The sequence below is a fragment of the Scyliorhinus torazame genome, chromosome 1, assembly GCF_047496885.1.
Source record: "Scyliorhinus torazame isolate Kashiwa2021f chromosome 1, sScyTor2.1, whole genome shotgun sequence".
Lineage (NCBI taxonomy): Eukaryota > Metazoa > Chordata > Chondrichthyes > Carcharhiniformes > Scyliorhinidae > Scyliorhinus > Scyliorhinus torazame.
In genome coordinates this window covers 103,617,256-103,636,521 of record NC_092707.1, presented here as the reverse complement: position 1 = coordinate 103,636,521, position 19,266 = coordinate 103,617,256, and the positions used below count along the sequence as shown (strand labels likewise).

General features: G+C 51.1%; 1 protein-coding gene across 5 annotated transcripts in view; it reads right to left on the bottom strand.

Annotated features, from left to right (window-relative positions):
• Positions 1-19,266, bottom strand: part of cabin1 (calcineurin binding protein 1) — an 807,975-nt gene that overhangs the window by 166,134 nt on the left and 622,575 nt on the right. The window lies entirely within an intron of this gene.

The following is a 19,266-nucleotide window of genomic DNA, read 5'->3' as shown; positions in this document are numbered from 1 at the left end:
GGCGATCATGGGTTTTGTATGGGCTGGTAAGACCCCGAGGGTGAAGAAGGTACTTTTGGAACGGGGGCGCGGGGAGGGGGGCGTAGCCCTTCTGAATTTTATGAACTATTATTGGGCGGCCAATATATTGATGGTTAGGAAGTAGGTAATGGGGGAGGGGTCAGTATTTGAGCGAGTAGAGGCAGCAATGTGTAAGGGTACGAGTTTGGAGGCTTTGCTAAGGGCGCCCCTGCCGTTCTCGCCGGCTCCGTACTCCACAAGCCCTGTGGTAGTGGCAGCCCTGAGGATGTGGGGGCAATGGAAACAGCACATGTCAGTGTGGTCACCGATCTGTGATAATCACCGGTTTGTTCCGGGGGTGCTGGACGGGGGCTTTTGGAGGTGGCAGCGGGCAGGGATTGAGAAATTTGGGGATCTCTTCATTGAGGGGAGGGTTTTCCGAGACTGGAGGTATTAGAGGAGGAGTTTGAGTTGCTGGGTGGGAACGGGTTTCAATACTTACTTTGTCCGGAGGCAGGCTCCAAGCTTTCGTCGCCTCCCCCTGAGGGGACTACAGGATAAAACGGGGGTTGGGGAGAGGAGGATCTCGGAGATATACAAGGAATTGATGGAGTGGGAAAGGGCCCCAATCGGGGAGGTGAAGAGGAAGTGGGAGGAAGAGTTGGGAGAGGAGCTGGAAGTCGGAATATGGGAAAAGGCCCTGAAGAGAGTAAATTCAACCTTTTGTGTGCCAGGCTTAGCCCGATCCAGTTCAAGGTGGTTTATCGGGCCCACATAACGGCAGCCCGGATGAGGTGGTCTTTTGAGGAAGTGGAGGATAGATGCGGACGGTGCAGGGGAAGCCCGGCGAATCATGTACATATGTTCTGGGCGTGTCCGAAGTTGAGAGGATTCTGGCAAGGATTTGCGGACGTCATGTCAGAGGTCCTGGAAGGGAGGGTGACTCCGAGGCCAGAAATGGCAATATTCGGGGTATCGGAAGATCCGGGGGCCCAGGGGGGAGGGAGGCCAATGTTCTGGCCTTCTCCTCCCTGGTGGCCCGGAGATGGATTTTGCTGGGATGGAGGGGCTTGGAGCCTCCAAAGTCAGGAGTGTGGGTCAGCGACATGGCAGGGTTTCTCAGGCTGGAAAAGATTAAGTTCGCCTTGAGAGGATCAACTCAGGGGTTTGCCCGGAGGTGGCAGCCGTTCATCGACTTCTTTAAGGAAAACTAAACGTCAGCAGAAAGGGGGGGGGGTGGAAGGGGGGGAGAAAATGGGAGGCATGGCAGTGTAAAATAAGGACAGGGAATCTAGGGCCAAAATGGAGGCAGAGTACCCGTGCCGTCGTGAACGCCGTCGCGTTTCATGACGGCGCGAAACAGGTGCGGGCACAACCGATTCTGGCCGCCACAGGGGCCCAGCACAGCGCTGGAGCGGTTCACGCCTTCCCGGCACCAACTGGGCGCCGCGCCAACCCGCGCATGGGCAGTGGCGCCGTGCCAACCGCGCATGCGACTTTCTCAATGCGCCGGCCCCGATGCAACATGGCGCGGGGGTTCATGGGCCGGCCGCGTAACAAAATAGGGCGTGGCTGGAGAGGCCGGCCCGCCAATCGGTGGGCCCCGATCGTGGGCCAGACCCACAGGCCGCCCCCCCGACCCTGCGCGCAGAGTTCCCACCGGCTGTGAGCAGATGTGGACGCCGTTTCCACGCGGCCCATCAAGACAGCGGCCCGCGCTAAACGCGCCAGTGCAAAGGGCGCCGATTCTCCGCTCCTCGGAGAATCGCGTGCCGCGGTCGGGGCGCAGTTGTGGCAATTCTCCGGCCCGTTGCGGTGCTCGGAGAGTCCCGCCCCTACTATACGGATTGTTAGGAGCTAGGGTGGGAGGGTAGTTGGGTATGTTATTGTGATGTGGTTAGGAGCTAGGGCGGGAGGGTAGTTGGGTATGTTATTATGATGTGGTTAGGAGCTAGGGCGGGAGGGTAGTTGGGTATGTTATTATGATGTGGTTAGGAGCTAGGGCGGGAGGGTAGTTGGGTATGTTATTGTGATGTGGTTAGGAGCTAGGGCGGGAGGGTAGTTGGGTATGTTATTGTGATGTGGTTAGGAGCTAGGGCGGGAGGGTAGTTGGGTATGTTATTATGATGTGGTTAGGAGCTAGGGCGGGAGGGTAGTTGGGTATGTTATTATGATGTGGTTAGGAGCTAGGGCGGGAGGGTAGTTGGGTATGTTATTATGATGTGGTTAGGAGCTAGGGCGGGAGGGTAGTTGGGTATGTTATTGTGATGTGGTTGTGTGCGTCGGGCCGCTAGGTTGTTTAGAATGTTAATTTGATAAATTTGTTAAACTGTGAAAATTACAAATGCTTCAATAAAATATTTTCTAAAAAAAAAATAATTTATCACTCTTTGATAAGGGAACTTTAGTGACCTCATCACTCTTTGAACAGGGAGCTTCAGTCAACTTCCTTACCCAATAGTGGACTGCAAACTGAGGTGTTGCTGATGTTTCCAGCACCAACTGGGAAGAAGCCAGATGCATAAACTGTGAATGCAATCTTTGCCCTGCTTAGGGGATGGAGTTGTAGCTGCAGAAGTTGGCAGGTCTCAGTAGCAGCCGCTTTTAAAAGCACAGACATCTCAAATATTTAGCACTGCTCAGTAATGGATGATCCCTTTAAATGGTGCTGGTAGGAACTGCCCCTTCTGCTTAACCTTGCACAGTTGAACACACATTAGGAGAGGGCGTTACTCAAGCTTGACTCCAAAATGGTAGCACTGGTGCCAAATCAGAGTTATACGGTGACTAATGTCATTAATTTTTTGCCTTCCATACTTCCAGTGAACATTAAGTGCACTAATGCCTTTACCAAAATGGCATCACAAGTTTGCACCCAAACTGCAGACACTATTTTGGAACTTGAAAGGCAATCACGACACCAAAGAAAAGAACTATAGAGCCCAATTTTGCCTCACAGAAATTTCAAAGCTATTTACATATCAGTAAATTGATTAGGTTTGAATTGGTGTTGCAGTGAAGCCTACAGGCCATACAATGCTCCACTGAGGACACTGTCCAACTGTTAGGATGTGTTAGCATCAGTCATGGTTCAGAGTTGCACTCTCACCGCACTCACCTCAGGGTCTGACAGTTGTGGTTCAAATTTCACTCCAGATGCTTGAGCACTAAAATCTAGGCTAATGCTCCACTGAATGCAGGACTGAACAAATTCTGCAATGTTGAAGATGCCATCTTTCAGATAGGATGTTAAACTGAGGGTTCACGGCATCATTTCGAAGAGAAGCAGGGGAGTTCTCCCTAGTATTCAGAATAATAATTAGCCTTCCATCCGCATCACTAAAAAAACCTGGTCATTACCACATTGCTTGGTGGAAGCTTCCTGTGCACAAATTCTCAGCGGTGCTCTAGGATGTCCTGAGGTTGTGAAGGTACTATCTAAATGCAAGTCTTTTTCTGCTTGTGTGAGACAGCAGCCCTCATTTGTTGAGAAATGCTCATACTTTTCTCAGCAATCATTCCCGAAACGTGTGACATTTTCTGCAGCCACCTCTGGGAGGGGTATGAGCACAAACTAATCTCCAACATAGTACAACAGGGATTACAGTGACAGAATCTGGATAACGAACTGTAAGCAACCTAAAGAAATCAATAGTCTTGAAAATAAATTAATATTGAGCCAACTTGTTCAAGATCTGAACCTCTGTTAATAATCAAGCCATGATGTTGTAATCATGCTGTAAATTGCTGGCTGTGAGAGAGAAATAGGTGAGAGCTCATCACCTAGATGAGGCTGACTGCTGCTGCCCAATTCTTCATAATTACTAAGTTGGAAAGATCAGGCAATCAATTACACATAATATAATGTCTCCATACAGTTCTGGCACACAACTACACAATTCCACATTCTCCGTTCGACTGACAGGCTTGTCGTTACTGATTTCTCCCCTCCTCTCCCTCTTCATAAGGTGATAAAAGCAGAACATGTACCATATTGTTCTGTCACATTATTATACAATGAGACATACTATACAGTCTGCATGAAGTACTGGCACATCACTACAAGAGTGTCCTTTGGTTCCCTCTCTTTACTTAGTTCAGTTTACACCTACTTACTAACCTCTTGTCTGCCCATATTGTTGGTGATGCTCGATCAATAAATCCAGAAGCGAGAGTGGAGACAATTGAAGGCTGTATTACACTAGCTGTTTCCCCCAGCAGCGCAGGTACAGAAGGCAGCTGCTGGGGAGACACGGGCTCTTATACTCCACCTTACTGGGCGGAACCAGCAGGCAGGCTTAACCTATGAAAACAGTACATCCTACACCAATGGTCTTACAGAATTACAGGGTACTGTAATACCTCTAATTCCGACTACCACAGTTGGCTCCAATGTACCCTGGAATCCAGAATTGGTCACTCCAGTATCCTTTGGGTTCCATACCTTTCCAGTAACCTCAAGGATCCATACTTTTCTGCTCCAGTGTCCCCTGGAATCCATATTTGGTAATTCTTCACTACCTACCTAGTGACATCATCAGGAAGCATGGGGTTAGCTTACACTGGTAATATAAAACTCGGGTTCCAGCTTTGAAACACAGGATGACACTACGGTGAATTCCTGCTGTCATCAACAACTTGTATTGAGACAGTGCCTTCAATGTAGTGTAGACAATAACTGGATATGCTAAAACTGCCTCTGTCTTAATGTCACCAAAACCAAAGATTTTTTCTTTGGTCATCTTAAGCATCTTCACGGGCGGGATTCTCCGAAATGGAGGCAGAGTGTCCGGACTGTCGTGAACGCCGTTGCGTTTCACGATGGCGCGTAACGGGCAAGGGCACTACAGATTCTGGCCCCCACAGGGTTCACGCCACTCCAGCCTCCCTTCCCGGCGCCAAATGGGTGCTGCGCCAATCCGCGCATGCGCAGGGGACTTCCTCAGTGCGCCGGCCCCGACGCAACATGGTTTCAGGGGCCGGCCGCTTAACAAAATAGGGCCGGGGCTGGAGAGGCCGGCCCGCCGATCGGTGGGCCCCGATCGCGGGCCATACCCCATCTGAGGCTCCCCCCCCCCCCCCACAGGCCGCCTGGCCCTGCCCGCAGAGTTCCCGCCAGCTGTGAGCAGGTGTGGACGGCGCTGGTGGGACTCTGCCGTTTCCACGCAACCGCTCAGCCCATCAAGGCCGGAGAATCGGTGGCCCGGCCGCAGCCAGCGGCCCGCGCCAAACGCGCCAGCGCAAATTCTCCTGCCACGTGCCGGCGTCGGGGCATGGTCGCGGCGATTCTCCGGCCCGGCGCGGGGCTCGGAGAATCCTGCCCCTTGTCTCTAAACATTGGGCAGGATTTAAGGAGCAACCCGCCGAAGCTGGCCCGTCAGCGGAATTTGCTGGTCCCTCCGTTGTCAATGGAATTTCCCGTTGACTGCACCCCTCAGCGCTGGAAAACCTGTGCGCCGACATAGGACTGGAATATCCCGCCAGCATGAACGGCCAGTAAATCCCGCCCAATTGACTTCAGCAACTTCTCTATGTTCTGCTGTTCGCACACTGTTCAACCAAACTTGATTTCCTCTCTCAAACCCATGGCAGTGCTAAGATCATATTCTTCCACCTCAACAACAGTGCTTAGAAATGGTCTTCCCTCCCTCCTCCCATGAAATGAACTAAAACACATCACCACATGGACTAACTTCTTGTGTGTTCTCTTGAGTTGAACTCTCTCAATTTCTCTACAACTTACTCAAAATGCTACAGCCCATGTCTTAACTTGTGCAAAGTTACACAATCCTATACTCCCCACTAATTCCAAGGTCCATTGGCCCCCTGTGCTCCAGCAAAATGATTTGAAAATGATCAACTTCACCTACAAATCCATCCATGGTTTTGCTCACATTACTTTAGTGAATTCCACCTGCTCTACATGTCAGTATATACTCCATCATCCTCTAACACTGGGCACCTCCTTGTCCCTTGCTCCTTCCACTCGAATTATGATAGTTGGTTTCACCATAATGTTCTTCCCTCTGGAACTCAGAAAGCCACTTGGTGAAGGATAGAACTGGAGGAAATCTTGACATACTTTTAAATGAATTATAGAGCGACACATTATAAACATAGACCTCTCAACCCAACAACCACAGTTTCAATCAGTATCTATTTATAAGGGCTCCAGTAAATGCCCACCACCTGCATACAATTAAACATAATTAAGATTTTGTTGTGTACATCATTTAATACCTCCCCTATAATTTCAAAAAAATTCTCAACACCTTTTCCTTTGATTGTGTTTTTGTGAATGCACCTCAGCCATGTCCATCTTCTCCTTTCTGGTTGATAGCCACTGTTTTGGTGTCAAAACATTAACATTGAAAAGTCTGCCATGAAAGTACAACTTGTGTATGGGAGGAGTTCTTCATGAACAGCTCCTCTAGCGAAGCCCTGACTGAGCGCTTGTCAGTAACAATGGAGATTACAGGACTTCCGGTGGCGATCATGGAGTGAGTGGTCGCATATTTGGTGATGTTATAACCTGCCTACTTACCATTGGCTGGGGACTAATGACTATCCCATAATCCTGTGGGAGTATGAGCTTCCCCAATGAGGGGGGCGGAGAAACCACTAGTAAACTCCTAGTATAAATAAAGCTGGCCAGTTCAGGAACCAGCAGGAAGGAGTATGTAGCAAGGGAAGTTACTGCTACTGTTATGTATATATGTTATAGTAAATAAATGTTATTACTTTGTATCCTTAAAACTCGTGCTGGATTCTTCGTGGCCCTTACAAAAAGTGACTACCACTCGGGGCAGTTTTTTCAGACCTTTACCCGGTTAACAGATGGATGTGAGGCAGAAAAAAGATGCAGGCGAGTGAGTGGAAGAGATTGACCCTCTGGTCTACGGAGCTGAGTGCCAGAAACAATCGAAAAAGAGGGAATCAGTCAGTTGGAGCTGGTGCGGCGCACATGGAGATGGTGGAGGGGAAGGGAGCGGCCCTGCCGGCTCAGTGGTCGACGGACCAGCTGGTGCGCTTCTTGAACGAGAAGTTCACCCAGCAACGGAAGGAGAGTCTGGAGGACCTGGCCCGGGCGGTGGATTCGATCAAGGCGGTGATCGACCGCGTGGAAACGAAGCTGACGGCCCAGGGTCCGGCGATCCAGAAGATGGAGGAGATGGCGAGGGAACACGAGGAGCAGTTTGCCTTGATGGCAGCGTAGATGGGGCTGATGCAGGACCAGCAGAGGCGGCTCCAGGAGAAGGTTGAAGACCTAGAGAACTGGTCACACAGGTAGAACATAAGGATTGTGGGCCTGCCAGAGGGGAGTGAAGGAACCGATGCTGGCGCGCATGTGGGGAGGATGCTGGAGAAGCTGCTAGGAAAGGGTGCGTTTGCACGGCCTTTGGAGGTGGATCGAGCTCACAGGGCGCTAATGAGGAAGTCCCAGGGGAACAAGCCGGCGAGGGCGATGATGATGCAGTTGCACCGGTTCCCGGACAAGGAGCAAATTATGAGGTGGACCAGGCAGACGAGGGGCTGCCCCTGCGAGAGCAGTGAAATCTGAGTGTACCAGGACCAGGGTGCAGAGTTGGCCAAGAGGAGAGCAAGCTTTAACAAGGTCAAGGCAGCCCTCTACAAGGGGGTGAAGTTTGGGCTATTGTACCCGGCACACCTGTGGGTGACCTACGAAGGCGGAGGAGGAGGTAGATTTTGTTCAAGACAATGGACTGGCAGGAGAAGGTGGACTTTGAACTTTGGTGGAGATGCTGTGATGCTGCTGTTAACTTATGTTTGGGGCCATTTCTTTCTTTTTCGGCTTCAGGTTTGCTCTTTGTTCTTTGTTAGGGGATGGGGGGTTGGTCTCTTTGTTTGGGCTTTGGGAGGGGTTGTTTTTGCTTGTTTGCAGTAATGTTCGAGTGGGGAATCATGCTAGGCGCCATGGGTGGGGGCTGCCATGCTAGCTGGGTGGGCTAGTTCACAGAAGCACAATAGGGGGGGAGTGGAAGGTCAGTGGGGGGGTGGGGACAGGGGTTGTTGCTGGGGGGTTTGGGGGTAGGGGGGTGGAGAAGTGCTGCTGACAGGGGAAGGGGAAGGGGAGGAGGATCGATGACGGTGGCCGCCCGAGGCGGGCCTGGGAGGTGCGGGACATGGGCTGGAGAATGGCCCAAGAGAGATTATGGTTGATCGGCAGGGTGGGTAAGAGTCAGGGTACCCCCCCGACCAGGCTGGCCACGTGGAATGTGCAAGGATTGAATGTGCCAGCAATTGAAGGCGGATGTGGCCATGCTACAAGAGACGCACCAGATTAGGCTGAGGAAAGGATGGGTTGGGCAAACTTTAAAGCGAAGGGGGTGGCGATTTTGGTCAATAAGCGGGTGGCGTTCGAGGTGTGAAATACAGTGGCGAACTCTGGGGGAAGGTACGATATGGTAAGCGGGAAATTGGAGGGGATGCCGGTGGTATTAGTAAACATCTATGCCCCAAACTGGGACGATGTGAAATTTATGAAGTGGGTGCTGAGGAAGATTCCGGACCTGGACTCTCATTGGCTGATTATGGAGGGGGGGGGGGGGGGGGAGAGACTTTAGTATGGTCCTGAATCCGAGACTGGACCGATCGAACTCGAGGTCGGGGAAGGTGTCAGCTACAGCCAAGGAGCTTCGGGGGTTCATGGAGCACATGGGAGGGGGGGTGGATTCGTGGAGATTTGGGAGGCCGAGGGGGAAAGAATTTTTGTTTTACTCCCATGTGTACAAGGTGTATTCCCGAATAGTTTTCTTCGTATTGGATAAGACGTTGTTGGCAGGGCTGGTAGATGCCGAGTATTCGGCAAAGTGGTGTCGGATCATGCCACGCACTGGGTGGATTTACGAATGAGCAAGGGGGGAGGGCCTAGCGCCTGCAATGGAGGCTGGATGTGGGACTGTTACCGGAGGAGGAGGAAGAGTTGCGTGAGCGGGTGAGGAAGGCCATCCAGGGGTATGTTAAGATTAATGACATGGGGGAGGTTTTGGCAGGTACGGTTTGGGAGGCACTAACGGCAGTGGTCAGGGGGGAGTTTATTTTGATTCGGGCACACAGGGAGAAGGCGGAGCAGGTGGAGACAGAAAGGTTGGTGGAAGAAATCCAGCAGGTTGACAGGAGATAAGCAGAGGCCCCGGAGGAGAGGCTGTTAAAGGAACAGCAGAGGTTGCAAATGGAATTTGGGCTGTTATATACGGGTACGGTGGTAGAGCAGTTGAGAAGAGTGAGAGGAGCGGTATATGAGTATGGGGAGAAAGCGAGCAGGATGTTAGTGCACCAGTTGAGGAAGCAGGAGGCACTGAGAGAAATTATGAAAGTGAACGGCACAGGTGGGAATACGGTCTTGGACCTGGTGGGGGTGAATGGGGTGTTTAGGGAGTTTTATAGCAAATTGTACGAGTCAGAACCCCCAGCCGGGGAAGAGGGGACGAGGCAGTTTCTGGGAGGGTTGGAGTTCCAGAAGGTTGATGAGGGGCTGGTGGAGGGCCTTGGGGCCCCAATTGGGCTTGCAGAAGTGGTAGAGGGGTTGAGGCGATGCAATCGGGACCGGACGGGTACCCGGTGGAATTTTATAAGAAATTCTCGGGGGTTTGGGGACTGCTGTTGGCAAGGGCCTTCAATGAAGCAAAGGAGTTGGGAGTGCTCCCCACGACGTTGACACAGGCGTTGATCTCCCTCATTTTAAAGCGCGATAAGGACCCGGAAAACTGTGGTTCCTACAGGCCGTTCTCCATGTTAAATGTGGATGCCAAACTGTTGGCCAAGATCCTGGCCACAAGGATCGAAGACTGCGTCCCAGGGGTAATAGGGGAGGACCAGATAGGGTTCGTTAAGGGGAGGCATTTGGCGACCAAAATTAGGAGGTTGCTTAATGTAATTATGACACCTCCAGAGGGGTGAGGTTGAGGTGGCCATGGACGCAGAGAAGGCCTTTGATTGGGTGCAGTAGTGTTATGTGTGAGTACCTTTAAGAAATGGGTGTTTATAAATGGGAGTGTATATAAATATCGGTAGTGAGAGTACCTTTAAGGAATGGGTGCTTACTACTGCAGTGATGTCAGAGAGTGGGTGGAGTCGGTCTGTCTGTCAGCTTTTTACTTTCGTTTTAGGCTGTTTGCTGCAGGGTTTGTTTTAGTTTCGTTTTCAGTGTTGGAGCTGAAGCTAGACCAAGCAGGTATACTGCTGTTCTCTCTGCCATCAAAAGACTATCTCCTGATCATTTGGTGAATTCAGAATTATAAATGTTTTCAGTCGTGACTTTAACCTGATGTGCTTCTGATAAAGGTTTTGTTTTTAAGTCATATGGATGTTATAAAGGAAAGCTTAAAGGTGTACTTTGTGTTATATTATTTGGGGGTTCTATCTGAATTAATGATTGCTAAGATGTTCATTGTATGTTTTAAAAAGGTTAACTTGAGTTCATAGAATAAACATTGTTTTGCTTTAAAAAATACTTTTCCATTTCTGCTCTACCACACCTGCAGAGTGGGCCATGTGCTCCCCATACCACAATTTACTAAAAGTTGTGGGTCAGGTGAACTCCATGATACACTTTGGGGTTCTCTAAACTCTGGCCCATAACAGTAGGAATATTTAAGGGAGGTGCTGGGGCGGTTTGGGTTTGGGCAGAGATCTGTGGACTAGGTCCGGTTGCTATACCAGGCACCGCTGGTGAGTGTGCGTATGAATCGGGTGAGATCAGATTACTTCAGGTTAAGCTGGGGGACAAGGCAGGGGTGTCCACTTTTCCCACTGTTGTTTGCCTTGGCTGTAGAGCCATTGGCATTGAGAGCATCGAGGGTCTGGCAGGGGATAGTACGAGGGAGGGGGGGGGTGGCATGGATCACAGGGTCTCGCTCTACTCAGGACGATCTAGTTCTGTATATATCGGACCCGCTGGGGGGGATTGGAGGCATTATGAGGATATTAGAGGCATTCGGCCGGTTTTTGGTATACAAATTCAATATGGGTAACAGTGAGATCTTTGCGATCCAGGCGAGGGGGCAGGAGAAGAGATTGGGTGAGATGCCGTTCAAGGTGGTGGGAGGGAGTTTTCGATATTTGGGTATCCAGGTGGCACGGGAGTGGGAGCAGCTGCATACATTGAATTTGGGTCGGCTGGTAGATCAAATGAGGGGGGGGCCATATGTTTTGGGCGTGTCCGAGCTTGAGGGGTTTCTGGCAGGGGTTTTCTGACGTCATGTCAGAGGTCTTACAAATGAGGGTGATGCCGAGTCCAGAGGTTGCGATCATTGGTGTTTCAGAAGACTCGGGAGCCCAGGGGGTGAGAGAGGCTAATGTCCTGGCCTTTGCCATCCTGGTGGCCCGGAGACGGATATTACTAGGATGGAGGGACTCAGAACCCTGAAAGACGGGGGCATAGGTAGCGACATGTCATGGTTTCTCAGTTTTGAGAAAATTAAATTTGCCTTGAGAGGTTCATTGCAGGGGTTTGCTTGGAGATGGCAGCCGCTCATCGACTTCTTTGAGAAAAACTAAGCTGTCAGCAGTGTGGCGCGGGGGGGGGGGGGGGGGGGGGGGCGGCGGGGGCATGGGAGAGATGAGTAAGGGCAGGAGAACAAACGGAGGGGTGGCTGAGGAAGGTGGCACTGTTTGTGTAAGCCATGTTGGCTGGAGTTTGTGCTCGGGGTGTTTGCTGATTATGTGGTTGTGTTTTTGTTGAAATTTGGTGTTGAAAATTGTTAAAATTATAAATGCCTCAATAAAATATTTCTAAAAAAAACAATGGAGATTACAGCTGACAGTTCACCAAGAAAGCTCATTTCCAATTACTTCCCTTCACTCTATACACAGCCACGATCCTGTTTCCCAAATGCCAATTTACCCTACTGACTCACTAGTATTAGCTGCGAGGGCCCATACTGACACTTTGACCTCATGGATCCTCAATTCCTCCAACCCAGCTTTAATTACATTCCTAATGGGGATCCTAAAATTAAAAATAACCACAAAAAACACTTTTTAAAAATGGGGTGTCATGATGCAAACATGACTTCTACTAAGTGTTCAATGACACATGATGTTATGCCTGAATGTAAACCCCCTGGCAAGAAAGCTTGGAATCCACGGCCAGACTATGGGGTTTAAACAAGGAACAGTGGGCATTCCATTAGCCAGCTGTCACAGCAACAGCTTCAGGATTTCTCTCTGCACCAGTGAGCTGAGCAGAAATACTTCCATGGGTAAAAGCTACGGTATAGATAGGTGAACATTATACTGCTTGTCCAAAAAATTAGTTGAACATTTAATTTACAGTTATTATTACTTGCAAAGTATAGCGAGTTTCAGAAATATGTTGCTGGAGCTTAAAACAGAAAATAGAAGATAGGCATAATTGAATTATTTTCAGGCTGAACAGAAATCACAAGTGATATATCTAATGGCATGATCTTGAAATGCATGTCAATATTTTGGCTGAATGCACTGTAAGCAAAGCATCACTCAATAACTAATCAGAGCCAGAGCAAATAGAAGCAATGCAAGCAAACTCTTGGTTAGTGGGCCAACAGGTGGCAGATACAATTCAATTTGAGTGAGGATCAAATAATTATTAGAGTAAAGTATCAAAAATTGGACAAATGTTAAGTGGGGCAGTTGTAGCGAACTGAGAAAAAACATACAATGGGCTCGATTCTCCCAAAAAGTGTTATTTTGAGCAGGTTTGGTGGAGAGATTCCCGCTAGGTGTTTGGACGTGATCCAGACTGATATTCACCCACACTTCTGTCATTCGTTTTGAGCTTGCAGAGTTTCTTACTGGAAAATCCCACACTTTTTTATGCAGTGGGGAACTAAAGTCGCCGGCAAGATGGGCTCCTCAGAGATCGAGGCGCCATTTTTAAAGGGTGCCCAGATCTCAAAAGCGAGGTTGAGAGTCCCCCACATCTCCACTTACAGACATCATGACCCCCCTGCAGAAATAGGCGGCACCCTCAACCCTAGGCCCTGGTGGGAAACCTCCCCCATATCATAAATGTCTGCCTGACCCCCGCCACACCACGCAGTATTGGGGAGAAGGGAATCGCCTCCCCTCCCCCCACAAGTGAGAATACCCCATTATGAGTCGCTGAGGGCCCCCGCCTTTAAGGTCCCTCCCTTCAATCCCTCCCTTACATGGGTATGGCACCACTCAGGCGAGTGAGGACAAGATCTAGATTGCACCGGAGCCGCAGGTCGGGTGCATTGCGTACGGCTCAGCGCCCAGCAAGAAACACGTTTTTTGCCTCTCCCACTGTGCAACCTGTGCATCTTCCAAGGGGAGAAAAGGGGCGGGATTCTCCCATTCGGCGGCAGAGTGTCCACACCGTCGGAAACGTCGTCGCGTTTCACGATGCCGTGAACGGGCCGCTGGGAATACCGATTCTGGCACCGACAGGGAGCCAGCACGGCGCTGGAGCGGTTCACGCCGCTCCAGCCTCCCATCCCGGCGCGAACTGTGCACCGCGCCAACCCGCACATGCGCGGTGGCCTCCCTCAATGTGCCGGCCCCGACGCAACATGGCGCGGGAGTTCAGGGGCCGGCGAGTATGAAAATAGGCCCGGGGTGCGAGAGGCCGGCCCGCCAGTTGGTGGGCCCCGATCGCAGGCCAGGCCCCAACGGAGCCCCCCCGCGGGGTCGGAGCCCCCTCCCACCCCCCACAGACCGCTCCCCCGACCCTGCGCCCAGTGTTCCCGCCGGCTGCGACCAGGTGTGGACGGTGGCGGCGGGACTCTGCCTTTTTAGAGCGGCCGCTCGGCACATTCGGGCTGGAGAATCGGCAGCCCGCGACCGGCGCCGCGCCAAACGCGCCAGCGCCGATTCTCCAGGCCGGCGTTGGGACGGCGTGGCGTTGTTGCGGGGATTCTCCGGCCTGGCGCGGGTCTGGGAGAATCCCGTCCCTTATTTTTTATACTGCGGGTAGTCATAACCTGGAATGCAACTTTTAAAGGTGCGGTAACAGCAGATGGAATAATAACATTCAAAGTGAATTGGATAAATACTTGAAAAGGGATAAAAGGGAGCCATGGGGAAAAGAGCTGAGCCTGTTTTTGCACAGCAAAAATCCATGCTTCTATGAAATCTGAAGAGATTGTGTTATTGTTGCATCAATACTGGTCAGACAGCATCTGTAAAGTGGTTATTTTCACCTAATCATTAGTATGTACCTTATTTTTAAAGAGTGTATACAGACTGGCAGAGGCAGTCTTGTGTGCAGTTGGTAATATCCCTGCCTCTAAGCCAGAAGGGTTTATGTTCCGTCCCAGGACTTTATGGTCAAGGAAGGCGAGTTCATAATGTAGTGAACAGGTTGCGTGTCAACTTGTAAAATCCTTCCAATATACCAATGGCAGACTTCTGGTCAGCCATGCTTGGTGAGGGAGTAGCACCCTTCAAGCTAAAAGCTTCTGGTGACAGGCTAGTGACCTGTTCCAAGAAGAATCTGCTTTGGAAACAGATGAAAGTCTTGTGCACCATTACAGAAACAACAAGACTAGCAGAGATGATGTTGGGTATCAATGATTAAGAACGGAAAGTTAAGGAAGTTGGACTTTCTTTAGAGAGACAGTGTTGGCATGATCCAATTGATTCAGGACTTCTGTTCGCCATATAAATATTTAGCACTGGAAAGTTACGGAAAAGTCGGGACAATTTTTGTCATCCAAAAGATAAGATTGTGGAGAACGATAGTAGGAAATTTATTACAGCAGGTATGATAAATAGATTTGCTATTATAAATTGGATTTCTAAATATCTCTTTGGTTGGGTTTGTAGCACTCTCACCTTTGTAACAGAAGATTTTAGGGCACGATTCTCCGGAAAGGTTTCCAAGTGCTGTAGCGAGCGGGAATTGCCACAAGTTTCCTGATGCTCAGCCGGCAAAATTATTCAACATTAATTGGTCCACTTAACGAGGCATTACGGGCTTCTCCCCGAATGCCGGCTCACCCGCAGATTCACCAGGACCGTGCTCGCCAGTCCCCTGCTAACAAGGTCGAGCAGCACTTAGGCTGCACTTGCTCAGCCAACCCCAGCAGTTCGCAACAATAGCACTGAGGTGACCGGCCCCAAGATTCAGGAATGCTGACCTGCGGAGGCTCCTGGATGCGATGGAGACCAGGAGGAATGTCCTGTTTCCCCGAGGGTCCCGGAGGGTGAGCCACAAGGCAGCCAGTGCTGCCTCGGACGAAGTAGGCAGCTGGCTGTCGCCACCTCTGATGTGCAAACTGGGGACACAAATAAACATAATGGTAGAGGTAGGAGGGCAAAGCACATCAAGGATCACGGAGGGCACCAGGGGGGAGGGGGGGCAGGATAGGTGGAGGGTGAGTGGGGAGTGAGGGGGTGGAGAGGGGGATAACCATCGGTGGAGTGGGGGCATATATTGAACAATAAACACCCTTGTACGCAGCCAGTAGGAAGCCTCTGTCATGTTCTTCTGCAATGCATTGCCACATGCAGGTGAGGAGTGTGAGCGAGCACTCAGCAGACAGGCAGGTGTCAGACTATGGCACTGATTGAGGAGCACCAGCGCCCAGCCTTGCTGGTTATCATCACCCCCCTGCCCTCGACAGTGACCCGCGGACAGTGCCGACACAGTCCCGGCACCCTGGAATGATGTGACACATACCCTGGAAGGGTGGGAAATGGAGATGGCGGGAAGGTAAGAATGCGAGGATGGACCAGGCCATGCTCTAGGTGATTTGGATCAGTATGAGGGCCTCCTTGGCCCTCCGGGCTTGCTGGGCACTCACTGCCTCCACCCATCTTGCAGCCTCCGGCTGGGCCTCAGGTTCTTCCCCGACCTCGTCCTCCAGCCCCTGCTGGTCCGGCGCCTCATCATCATCCTCGTCCCTGCCGCCTCCTCCAAGGTGGCCACATGTTCCTCGTCACTAGCCCCCAACTCGTCGCCCCGCTGCTGTGTGAGGCTGTGGAGGCCATGGCAGACTACAACAAAGCGGATGATCCTCCGGACATTTTACTGGAGTGCACCTCCGGAGCGGTCGAGGCATCAGAACTGCATCTTAAGGAGTCCGTTGCACCGCTCAATGACAGTCCGTGTGGCTGCATGGACCTCGTTGTACCAGGTCGCCGCTTCAGTCTCCTGCCTCCATACTGACGTCATTAGCCTGGTCCTCAGCGGACATCCCTTATCCCCCAAGAGCCAGCCGTCCATCCTGGAGTGGTTATCAAAGAGGGCAGGGATGACCGACTGTCCAGGATGTAGCTGTAGTGCACACTCCCGGGAGCGGGCACACGTGTGCATTATCTTCATCTGGTGGTTGCATACGAACTGGATGTTGAGGTTAACATAGGGCACCCCCAGATGGCCCAGTGAGCGCAGGGTGACATGCGTGGCATCTATGACTTCCTGGACTTGGGGCATCCTGGCGATGGCGGAGAAACCTGCTATCGGGTATCCTGTTGGACCTGGTCCATGTCAAAAACGATGTAGTCTTCTGCCGGGTATACGGTGCATTCATGACCTGCCGGATGTACCTGTGGGCTGTGGCCTGTGTGATACCATACTGGTCCCCACTTGAATCCTGGAATGATCCTGTGGCATAAAAGTTGAGGGCTGCAGTCACCTTAATGGCCACCGGGAGTGGGTGTCCCCTTCCTCCACGTGATGCCAAGTCCGCAAGGACATGACACAAATGTCGCACCGTCTCCTTGTTGAGGCGGGCCTACTACGGCATGCGCTGTCTGTCATTTGCTCGAATGACCAGCGGGGCCTCTACACCCTGTGCCGTCGCGGGATTCCCTCTCTGGGACCCTCCCTAGCCTCGGTCCTCAGGGTGTGGGGCAGGGTCCAGCACATGGGCCGCTGCCTTGAGTATCTACAGACGCTGCTGCTGTTGCCGCCTTCTCCGGCATCTGGCCGCATCAGGTAGCACCAGCATCACTAGGGCAACTTCTGCGTCCAACATCCCTGCTATAGCGTTCAATATCTGTAAGGCATTGGGAGAGGGTGTTAGACCGACATACAGCAGTGGCTCCCACCCCGGGACCCTCCATTTACCCACTGATTCCTCTCCCCACCCCCAACCACCCTACTCGGAACACCCTCCCCACGTACCCCAGGCCACAGCGGGCTCCCTCCCCGTGGCACTCACTCATCCTCCGGCCGTGGATATGTCACTGGAGCTGTGCTCCATCCCCCGGGTGTTCTGATGCTGGCTGCTGCGTGTGTGGTGTTGCCTCCTGCAATGTTCAGCTATACTGTCCAGGCATCGCAGTCTGTTTGGGATGCCAGGCAATGACTCCCGCATTCTACATGGCCCGTCCACCCATGGGAATACACTTGGCTTGTGTGAAGTGCTCAGTTAACCACGATTGTCAATTCCCTATTGGCAATAGCCTTCAGCTGCGCGGCCAAAGTCCTTGGCAGCCGGTGGAGGTTATGGGTGGTCCGGGGGAAGATAGGCAGAGACAAGGATTGCCCCAGGAACGGGTACACACGATCCAGGGATTGGCATGATGGTGCAGCAAGTCCAAAACCCCCACCCTCCCATAGCAGCCCACCCCTGCGGAGGGTCCCCCCACACCCAGCCGAGGGCAGCAAGCCAAGTGCCCCCAGGCTCTTTGCCTGTGAGCAGAGGTGGCTACTCACCTCCTCGACTCCCCACAGAAGCCCTTCCGTCAGGTTCACATTTTTAAAAATGAGTACTAATCGGCGCTAACGTGAGCACTTGCTGGGGAGGCAGGTGAATGACAGGGGGCCATTGGATGACGGGTGACTCTCCTTAATTGTATGGAATGGGGCTTAAGTGCTGATAATTAGTTTCTCACTTTGCTACAGCGAGATTCCGAATTCACCCACGGGAGCAGGCCAGTTGCATCGCAAACTATTTGGCGACTGGTGCGATTCCCATTTTTGGCCTCTCCCGCTATTCGAGTGTAATGAGGCCGGAAGATCGTGCCCTTCGGCTCAAGTTCCACTTCTACGAGGCAGCACGGTGGCGCAGTGGTTACCACTGCTGTCTCATGGCGCCAAGATCCCAGGTTTGATCCCGGCTCTGGGTCACTGTCTGTGTGGTGTTTGCACATCCTCCCTGTGGTTGCGTGGAATTCGCCCCCACAACCCAAAGATGTGCAAGTTAGTTGGATTGGCCACGTTAAATTGCCCCTTAATTGGAAAAAATGAATTGGACACTCTAAATTTAAATAAAAAGTTCCATTTCTACTCTTGAACATGAGTTAGACTGTCACTTCAATGCAGTTTTTCAAAGTAACTAATAATCTGAATTGGGTTTTGGGTCATTCAGAGAATATGAACCGCCCTATTGAAAATCTTTTTAAAATTAATTTGAGGTACGTGGGCTTTATTGGCTAAGCCAGCATTTATTGCCCATCCTTATTTGCCCTTGAGAAAATGGTCAGCTGTCTTCTCGAACCAGTCTATGTGGTGTAGGTACACACACAGTGCTGTTACCAAGAATGTTCCAGGATTTTAACCCAGCAGCAGTGAAGGAACAGCAATATATTTCCAAGTGAGGGTGGTGTGGCTTGGAGGGGAACTTGCTTTTATCCTTCTAGGTGGTAGTGGTCAATGGTTTGGAAGATTCTGCCTAAGGAGCCTTGGTGAGTTCCTGCAGTGTATCTTGTAGATGGTACACACGGCTGCCACTGCTCATCGGTTATGAAGGGAGTGAATGTTTGTGGATGGGGTACCAATCAAGCAAGCTGTTTTGTCCTGGATGGTGTCAAGCTCGAGTGTTGTTCGAGCTGCACTCATTCAGGCAAATGGAGAGTATTGCATCATACTCCTGACTTGTGCCTTTTATTTGATCTGCTCTTGTAGCCAAAGCATTTATATGGCGAGTCCAGTTCAGTTTCTGGCCAATGGTAACCCCCAGGATGTTGAGTGTGGTGATTGTCCATGCACCTGCTGGCAAAGAGGCCTTACTTGTCAACATTTCTCCATCATAAATTCCTCTCCCATATTTATAATGGAAACTGCCTCTGCAAACTAGTCAAATCATAATGTCAGCCTCCTGCCAGTGGTGACAATGTCACACCCAAGTTTTACAACTCCCAGCTCTGCAGGCTGTACTGCAGAGAAACATTTTTGTTCCAAATCTACCCCATTGCTTCCAAAACTGCTGTAAGTTTCACTAATTAGTTATAAATTGTCACATAATATCATGACAGAATGCATGACTTCAAAATGAGTCCATTTTAGGAACCTCCCTGATATGCCCTGATAATGTCATGCTTCTCTGAGTGTTCCACAATAAGATTTCT